Source organism: Orbicella franksi, chromosome 8 (genome assembly GCF_964199315.1).
Source record: "Orbicella franksi chromosome 8, jaOrbFran1.1, whole genome shotgun sequence".
NCBI classification, from domain to species: Eukaryota; Metazoa; Cnidaria; class Anthozoa; order Scleractinia; family Merulinidae; genus Orbicella; species Orbicella franksi.
Genome location: NC_138152.1, coordinates 10256171 through 10265809, shown reverse-complemented (window position 1 = coordinate 10265809; position 9639 = coordinate 10256171). Strand labels below are relative to the sequence as shown.

The 9639-nt window shown below is 40.3% G+C and overlaps 1 pseudogene across 1 annotated transcript in view; it reads right to left on the bottom strand.

Annotated features, from left to right (window-relative positions):
* Positions 1–638: 638 nt before the first annotated feature.
* The window catches only part of LOC145495878 (uncharacterized), a 38509-nt pseudogene continuing 29508 nt past the window's right edge, over positions 639–9639 (bottom strand). Inside the window, exons 7-12 of the transcript XR_014050483.1 lie at positions 8216–8980; positions 7577–7688; positions 5938–6187; positions 4459–5250; positions 1427–2657; positions 639–724 (exon numbers count right to left, since the gene is read on the bottom strand). The product of XR_014050483.1 is annotated as an uncharacterized LOC145495878 (transcript). The remainder of the gene's footprint in view (positions 725–1426; positions 2658–4458; positions 5251–5937; positions 6188–7576; positions 7689–8215; positions 8981–9639) is intronic.

The following is a 9639-nucleotide window of genomic DNA, read 5'->3' as shown; positions in this document are numbered from 1 at the left end:
TCTCACTTGGAGTAATATAATTGCCTTTTACATTATCACATGTAGGTCTTTTTTGAAAATGTTTGACCTTTTCCGAAACACTGAGTGTAAATTTAAATTCTTAGCGACAGCTACACTATACAATATATTCTTAAACTGAAAAGTATTAATACTTTGCGTGAAAAATATATTATCAAAGCACCCGTCTTTTGGAATGTTTTGCAAAGACTTTGTGTAGCACTGGAAGCTAAAACGGACTATTTAAAAAACTGGGAACCGTAAAACTGTAAGCTACTTCTGAAAGATAACATCTCAGCATTCCAAGACTGAGGTTATACAATGGAATCCCACTACTATCACTTCAACTACATAATAATGTGGTCGTATTCGAGGGATTCTTAAAAAAAAAAACAAAACAAACAAACAAACAAAAAAAAAAACAAGAAAATGACTGACTAAGCGTTTTCTTCTGGTCAAAAAAAGTGCCCGTAATAATGAGTTGATCGCACTGACGGAGAGGTCTTGAGGCGGGCTTCAACTGACGTTGATGTTAGAAGTTACGCTCAGTTTTAAACTAATTTCCTAGTTGTATAATACCTGTGCTACACAATGTGCATGTAAAGGTAACATAAAGTTCTTCAAACGCATTTTTCCTTCAGTTTTAAGAAGTTGCAACAGTTCATTGTTTCCTCAGGAGTTTCTTGAGTCATGTATCGCCACAGTGAAGCGGTCTAGCCTTGTTAACCTGTGAGAGAAAACAGTGTATGTAACAAATAAAGAAGTGGTAGAAAATATAAGTTACAACAAAGATTTGCCGCTAACGACCGTACATATTTTGTATAAAGAAGATTACATTTGAGCGGACGAATAACTTGTTGACAGTCCAAATTAAACCAAAACTTCTCAGCAATAATAAAGAAAAAGATACTGACCATCAGAACCGATACTGTTCACACAGGATTGGCAAATCTTTGATACAGGGAGTCGCTTGTAAAACGAGTGTTATCCCTAGATCGTTGAACTTTGCTTCCAGTTCAAGAAAAACTATGAAAAATGTTGATAACGGGGGCCAGTTGATCAAAGGGTAGATAACGCTATCCACCGGTTAAATCACTATCCAGTGGATAACTGTTGTTTATGTTGGTATTTTCAAATGAAAATTAACATAATCGTCTTCGTATATACAGAAAGTACATTGGACTTGTTTTCGTTCCTCTGATAAACGTTTCAGCACATTGGCGCCGGAAAACTAAGCGCCTCACATCTTCCACATAAATTTCTTTTCCACGACAAGACTTCTCCCACGTATGAAATTTATAACTTCTTTGCAGGAGTGGTGTAAATTATTTCCGGTTAACCTCTACATGCGACTACCCTTAAATGTCTTGTGTAAAATGAATTGATATTGGACCTTAAGAGCAAACTACGCCACCATTGAAAGTCTTACCATGAACTATTCGCCACATTTTTTGAACAAGAGCTTCGCACTGCTTCTCCCAGCTGAAAGTATCTTCGTAACTTGTTCGCAGTCTTTGAATCTCTTGCAGCCGCTCTGCTCCGTCTTTCAGGCGGACGGCTGTGATTGCCTTGGCCCACTCTTTAGGCTCGGCTGACTCCACCACAAATGGCTTGCCTAATGGTAACGAACGCAGTGCATCTCCAAAACCCGAGTTTCCACTCACAAGAATGGGAAGACCAGCAGACAAGGCTTCCAGCGCAGTCAGTCCAAAACCCTCCGTCCTGGACGGCATGATAGCAAGGTCGACCTCGCAAAACAACTCCTTCAATCTCTCCTTGCTTTGCACAAATTTCCTGACGACCAGTTGATCTTTAGAGATTCCACAGTGCAGCAAGTTGTCCGCGACGTCCTCCTCTTTTCCATCTGGTGCGCCCACAAATATCAAACGGTATGAGTTATCCTTCAGTTCAACTATTGCTTTAGCAGCAATGTCATATCCCTTGAGACTGAAGTCTTCTTGATCACCGCGGCCAAAGGTCAGCACCCTAAAGTTCTTGCTCTCCTCAGTGGTTTTCCTTGCGACTGAAAATTCTCTGAAAATACCAGGAGTCAGCTGAATGACATCTTGGTGTTCTTTGCAAGATCCCAGGTAAGCAGTGTAGGCGTCCTTCAACTTGGGTCCAACAGCTACAACAAGATTTGCTAACTTGCACAAGTCTACCTCTGTTCTGTGCTTCTCTTCACCTTTGGAAATCGCCTTTGAATAATTCTTATACATTCCCAGTTCTTCAGGTGCAGTATGCACTACCTGAACCCACTTACAACTGTGGGATTTTTTAATGACCTGGACTTGTTTACCAAGCTTCGCTCCATGACCCAGAACGATGTCAATGGCAAGGTCTTCTGGTGGGACAATCAAACATTCAAGGGAGTCGTAGCCCGCGACTCTCTCTGCTTCTCTAATGGCAATGTTGTGGCTCTTAGCGTCTATCCTTTCTTCCTCAGAGCAGGCTGACGGCGGGACCAATAGAGTGACTTCTACTTCCATGTGTTCTGCCAGCTGGAAGGCAAGCTTTCTGTTTACGGTTGACAAGCCTCCTTTTTTCGACCTCCACTCACTGCCTAAGAGAGTTACTTTTAAAACTCTCTCGGACGTCCCTGGATTATCTTGTGCTGGCTCGCCCTGAGATGTTCCGGTCACAGAGGAAAGACATAAATCCTGCAAGAAAATGAAAACGTCTTAATAAAAATGCATCGCAACCAATTGTCTCGGTATATATTGTAAGCGGACATGAAATGCACTTATCTTGCAATGTAAGTATGCATCACTTTTTTTTCAACTTGGTTTATTGGGCTGCGCGTCACGAAAACCAAAGAGAACACAAGGTAAAAGTTAACTGCGGAATTTTCACCGATGGTTTTATCCGTAGCTTGCCAGATGTGAAGAAGACAGGGAAATCCTACGACCGTTGATGGCGGTCTTAACAGATCTATAGCTGTTTGAATAAATTTCACATTCTTCCTTTCGAGTGCTGCGCTAATGGCAAGTAATGTTGACGACTATTAAGGACGGTGCCTACTCATAGCAAAGGTTTTTGCGCCAGGTTAAGACCACGCGGAAAAAGTAGATCTTTGCAAGGGCTATTGGAAACCACAAAGAAAAATTGGGGTAGCCACGCATTTTTTTTTTCCGAGATAATTAGCCTTGAATCTCAACAAAAATGCTGACATCAGCATTTCCTGAAAAAAGAACGAAAGGATACTTCTTCACAGATTTCCATAGAATTCGCCTTTACATACAGAAAAGCAAACACATTTAAAAAGATCTTTAAACTACATGGCAAATGGTAACAAAAAAACATTTTTGATATGTTTTTAATAACAAAATCGTTGCAAAAGCGCTTTTAGCGTGTGTGACAGCCTCCCTCTGGTTCAGCTAAAATACAGTCTAAATACCTTTTGTTCACAACCAGAAACTAATCACGTGTTGAACAGACTTGCCACTTCCATTTCACAACATAAAATGTGAGGGTAACCACGCGTTTTTTAAAGTTTTTTGAAAACTTTTACGGTGCCCGTTACATTTTTTTCCTGTCACCTCCTCAGTAAGTAAGAAATTTGCGTATCTCGCACTTGTTTTGCGCGCGCACTACGCCATCTGCAGGTACATGTTTACAGTTGAATTTCAGTGTAATTTTCGACAGATAAAAACTAGGTTTTCCGCTGGAAGACGTAAACACTTAGTGGTTAGCGATATGCTGCTATTCTGGTGTTCCTGGTTTAAGTACAGGTTCATTAAACTACACTTGGTCACAGCAGGAAAATTTTGCTTTCATTTTAGGCGTGTACGTGATAGCGTAGTTGATTGTGTCAATGTCAGCCCCAGCGCGCGCGTGGAGCTAAACCATGGCTTGGGTGATGCGCAGAACGTGTGCGCACTAAGAAAAGTAGGCACCGTCCTTAAACAATTATTCCACGAACGCGCGTTGGATATGAGATATTAGGCTGATTTAGGAACACGACGGGAACGTCAGATGACGACTGCAGGGCGCGCGAAATAACCTGGATTCTGTTCTAATTTGACCGTGTTTGGGTACTTGTACTGCGCACGACGTGGTAAAGTTACGGTCCCGTTCTCTTGCTAAATCAGCGTATTAGCCACGAGGCGCGTAGCGCCAAGTTGGCTATAATCGTTCCATATCCAGCAAGCGCGCGTGGATTAATTGATTTATTAGAAACGCCACCAAAATATAGAAAGCTTAAGTAAAATAAAAAACGCCCAAAAAATCCCGCGTACGCTTACCGTATTTGTAGAGCATGGTATAATAGCTTATAACTCATGATGGCGAAGCCAATAAAAACTCTCGAATTGAATTATCCAACGATCCAGTTTTTAATAATACCTGATATAGGTAGATAATACCTTTTGCGTTTAATTTGTAACACCCATGCTGAACTACGATGTCAACCACTGGTGTTATTACTTGTGAAATACATTACTTTTTATTCATAAATCATACCTGGCTTGTTCTCTGTGGGTACCACTTTTCCAAACCACGAACTGTGAGTACTTTGCCACTGACGCTTTTCATGCAGATCAAACGTCCTCCTTGTTTTATTTCAAGGAGATGCAAACAATCTTCGTGTGTGCACAAGGTTTGGCTGTGGTTTGCACAAACTTGACGTCCCTGCAGACAGTAGGGGCATGCAACACAGAACTCGTACCGCAGATTACCAAGGTACTGAAACTGCTTCAACAAATCTTGTAAAGTGTCTTCCATAAACGATCGCACACTTCTTGCTGTTTCTGGCGATGTCGAAACTGGAACTGCTTCCTCTTCAGCTCTTTGCTTGAGGGAAATCTTGATGAACTTCTTTTTGCAAATCAGAATCATATCATGTATTATTTGCCGACCAACAACAAGCCAAGCTCCATCTCGGTACAGGTTTGGGGGTTGTACGGATCCAATCTTGGAACACCAAGATATCGATCTTGAAACAAACTGAGAGAAGAATCCATGCGGAACAAAACCATCCACAAAGTGAAGATACAACGGGCAAGGATCGGTGCGCGATGGCTCCATTTTTGCAAGGTCTTCAGGTGGCGACTTAAGCTGAGCGGGTACAAAGTACTTCACATTACTTGACGAAGCTGAGAACTTGGCGATCAAACCAAATCGCTCCATCATGTGTAAGATGTCTTCCTTGACAAGGCCTTGCTGAATGAATTTGGAAAAGACACGATCGACAAGTTCCATACTGAGGACACCGCTTGTTTCTACCTCCAACCAGTGCTTAGATTCTACGGGATCCTAACAGCAAACAAAACACACTTACGTTGCACAATTCCTTTTGGATGAAGCAAAGGAAGCTTTGTAAAAACGAAGCTCAACATGTCACGAACATGTGACAAGAGAAAATCTGAGTCCCCGACGGCATTTGAACCCATTACCTCCCAGTTATCAGCTGAGTGCTATATATCTGACCTATGGCGAAACTCATGGTTAGCGAGGCCATAATTATACTAGAATTCTAAGGGATTATTTTTATAACCCTGCTGGACCTTGCGTTCTGTAATTTGTCTCATCTATGTTCACTAGCATCGGTAAAAGACCAAGAGAAAAGAAACGGAAATCGCCTCTCGTAAAGAGTTTCGTCACTGAGGTATGATGTATCTTAAGACTTCAGCCCGCATTTTACAGGTCCGTCTTTCATAATCTTCCTTAACTATCCCGGCAGCATTTTGGTTTTACCACGTCTAAGCTATTACTTTGAGACTTACTTTCTTTGAACGTAGTTTTAATCTATGGTAAATAGCTACTTTAGTAACTCACACCTCTAATGCCCTTGCCTTCGGCCAGAGGAACAGACCTCATTTAAAAGCTGTCCTCAATAAATATATACGTAGGTCCACATAACCAGGAGTTTGCTTGCATAATATGCTAGGCGTTTCGTATAGAAGATAGGCTTTTTAAATGCTAAGCATAACGTCTTCGTACCGCTTTGTTGAAGGGTGGTATGGTTATCAGCATCTTGAATAGCTCAATTAACCATTGCGCCTTCAGTATGACTGTGCTGCGGTGCTTTACAATCATTCCGAGGTCATGATAAAAATGTAGCATGGCGTAGAACTGGTCTTCATCCTCGATAAAGCACACTTCTTTGGCATACATTTGAAGTCGTTCCACATTCATATGATACACATTCTCAGCTACCAACGCTTCAACGACCTTTTCGAAGTTGAACCACCTAAAGAACAATCAAACAAAATAACTAATCAGCTTAAAACAGTATTCAAGTATTAAACATCTACCCCTTAAAATTTTTAAAAACAAAGTTAAACATAACATCTTACGACGACATTGCCAACATTCACCTGAAACTTACTAGTCACTTATTTATTGCTAATTTACTTTATTCCTAGGTATTTAGTGATTTAGTGATTTGTTCCCGCCGCTTACTTATTTATTTATATTTTTCATTTTCCCCTTATTTTGTCTCCTTACTGCCCCCCCTCACCCCCCTGAAGCTATAATGCCAACCAACTTCTTCATATAAAATAATTAATACTATTTCATTTCACTCAACTCGATTAGCTTTTAGTTATTCTGAGTCAATTTAACTAATTTTCTGTTTCAATCATCCTTTTTTTGTAACGAAGAGTTTTTATAGTCTGGTAATAAGGTGTATGCTGTATTGAAATCTCCTAACCGAAGAAAAAAGATGACATTCCAAAACATTAGAAAATTCCATGAATGGGATAATTGATAGTTCCCATAGGAAAATTTCACAGAAAAAAGCTTGGGAAATGCTATATGTTATCAAGATGACATACAAATGGAAAATTCCCATCGAAAGATTTTTACGGATATTTTCCCTGTAAAATTCGAAAGAAAGTACATGAAAAATCCCCAAGTAATACTTCATAGAAATTTTAAGTTTAATCAAATGTAAGACACTAAATTCATTGGAGGGTATTTTCTTGCTTCTCTCCACTTATATAGCCTAAATACTCTCCTCGATGTTTCAATGAATGCAGTTACAAATAAAGTATATACGTTCCAAAATCTCTTTCCAAGGATAGTATCATATTTTCTGTATTAAATGTTGGTTCTCTAAGATAGAGTTGTAAATAAGCCCTTCGAGCATTTATTTGAGGTGTAGTATTAGGTTAAGCTCTAATGGTCAAATATATGGCTGTCCAAAATGATAAACAAAAACCTTCGTTAATAAACTCAAGACTAAAAAAATGCAGTGAAAACTAAATGCCGGGTCTACGTACAAGGCCAAGTTTGAAATGATCGCCACAACGTTTAATCGAGAAAATACGGTCAGTACACAGTAATGAAAAGATTGAGGGAAAATGGAAACCCTAGTTGTGCTGATGTGATAAAATGACTGCAGACAGACAGACCCTAAATTTACTACACTAGCGATGTGTAGAACTATGAAGTGCACGAATTGGTATAAATGAAATACATAAAAAGAAAGAGACATTCGCAACCAATTTAGTTGCAAAGAAACCCAAAAAGGTCTCAATGGGAGACCATAGCAACTGAATCCTTTTTACAGGCCCCTTGTGCAACTGTTGTTATCGCAAAGGTCTGAATATCTCTTTCTCTTGCGATATCACTTTACTTGACTGGTATCTTCTTCCCCATGTATGGCTCCTTCATCAAAACATCCATGATTTTGGTCCGAAGAGCATGAATTCCATCATTACTAGCAACATCAGTGTCACTGCCTCGCCCTGTAAATTACAAATGGCAACAAGCTGTAAAGCATCCAAACGAAGTTAAGCGTCAAGTCCTAGGTGAATGGCAGTTGTTACAGATGAGCTCTTATTACCTGTCTCTTCTCTACACACGTTTGCTGATTTGTGCTACTTTCTGCTAGAATTCGAGAGCATGGCTCAGGAAAGATATCATTAAACAAACATACTCTAAAATTAATGGCTCCTTAAACGAAAACAAAAATAAACCTTTTGAGGTACCCTTGGCAGAGGATGTAAACAATGTGAATCTTTCCAGGGCTATCTGTACCGCAATACATATTCAAACTGCTCCCTCCATACAAAACAACGTCAATTCTAAGAAAGGCATGGCCAGTATTTGAAGAGATCTCGGTTTTACCAATTTGCTTTACTGATGGATTTCATGAATAAACCAAATGCAGACTTAAACCTGAGTTAGGTAATAGTCATGTATAAAATGTCTGTTCATTGTAAGCTGAAATGTTTTATTTCAATCAGTGATCCAGCACAAAAAAATCGTTTACCTGCTTGTCGTTTACGCCTTTGCGCAGGCTTGACAAACAAATTCTTCATCTTGCGTAACAATGACTTATCGCCCAGCGTGTTGTCAATCCTGAAGAATGGCCGGATAACATGCCTCTCGTATTCCTTACCAGATATTCCGTGCTGTATCTTTGATGTCGTAGCCTCGATATCCTCGAATGGTTTATCAGCATGTGTGCCTACAATGAACACTGGAGGTCGGAGATAGGGCAGCATGTCGCCTGAGTTGCCAACCATTTCCTCTTCTGTTGGTCTGATACTGTGGATTGTTACCAGCCATGAAAGCAAATTCTCCAGATTTGTTTCGTTGTTTGGGTTTTCCAAAATTTATCACGTGTTCCTTGTCGAACACAGGGCTGGGCTGGGGCGTCTAGTGCCTTGCTAAGGTTGTGCACCAGGAAATACACTGCTCGTGATGACAGGAACACAGGATAAGAAGCGTAGTACAGGTGCTGTCCGGCAAAATCCCACAAATCTACAGTAACTATGGTTTCTCTTTTGTCAGCAGCATTTTCAGCGTCACCATGCACACCTTCAAGCATGTCCTTCAACCGCTGATACGCATGTTTTGTGACGTCATCTGGAGGCGAGGTTGCATCCATCATTAATGTTGAATTTTTACTTGAACTTACACTGCTGTCATCTGGAGGGTCTTCAACGGTAGTCTTTGTTACAGCTTGCACTCGCATTTCACTCTCTGGCGGGGAAATGGTCGAGTTCTTGAGATTGCCAACATTTTCAGGAACCTAAAATGGAGTTTTTAAAAGAGGAAGCATTTTCGTTTCATTAGGACCTGCTTATTCCAGTATCTATAATTACATCTGAGAAATACTGTAGGAGTACTTAGAAAGAACTGTCACATTTTTGCCCACAAGGACTCACCTTGCATAATCTCGCCCCTCAAGACAAATTTTCTAGCCCAAGTTTATTCAAATATTTTTTGCACGCCACTTATTTTACTTTACCTCCTTTCGCTTGTATTTCTGCAGGAGTGTAATTGTAAGAAAATGCAGTGATGTTTGTGGGCTTATTTATTACGCATGCATGTTTGTCAGCTTATGCATTATGCGTGCATAAGGAGGACGAGGAGAAGGGGGAGGAGAAGGAGGAGGAGGAGGAGGAGGAGAAGATAGACAAAGACAATTTAAATGAGTCAGCTTTATCTATCTAATCTGACTACAATTCGATCAAAGCCCAAATATTGTGTATACTACCTCCTTTTCTACGTATCGTAATCCTATGTTTAAAAAATGCCTAGTTTTATGCTCTTAGAAGATAGGCACACGAGTCTCATGCTGTGGCGCCATACAACAGTTCAACCGTGCTATGTTGCCTGGGTGTGGAATCAAAGTAAGTGGCAAATAAGTCAAACAGGAAGTAGCTATCAGTCCTGTCTGGGACGTTA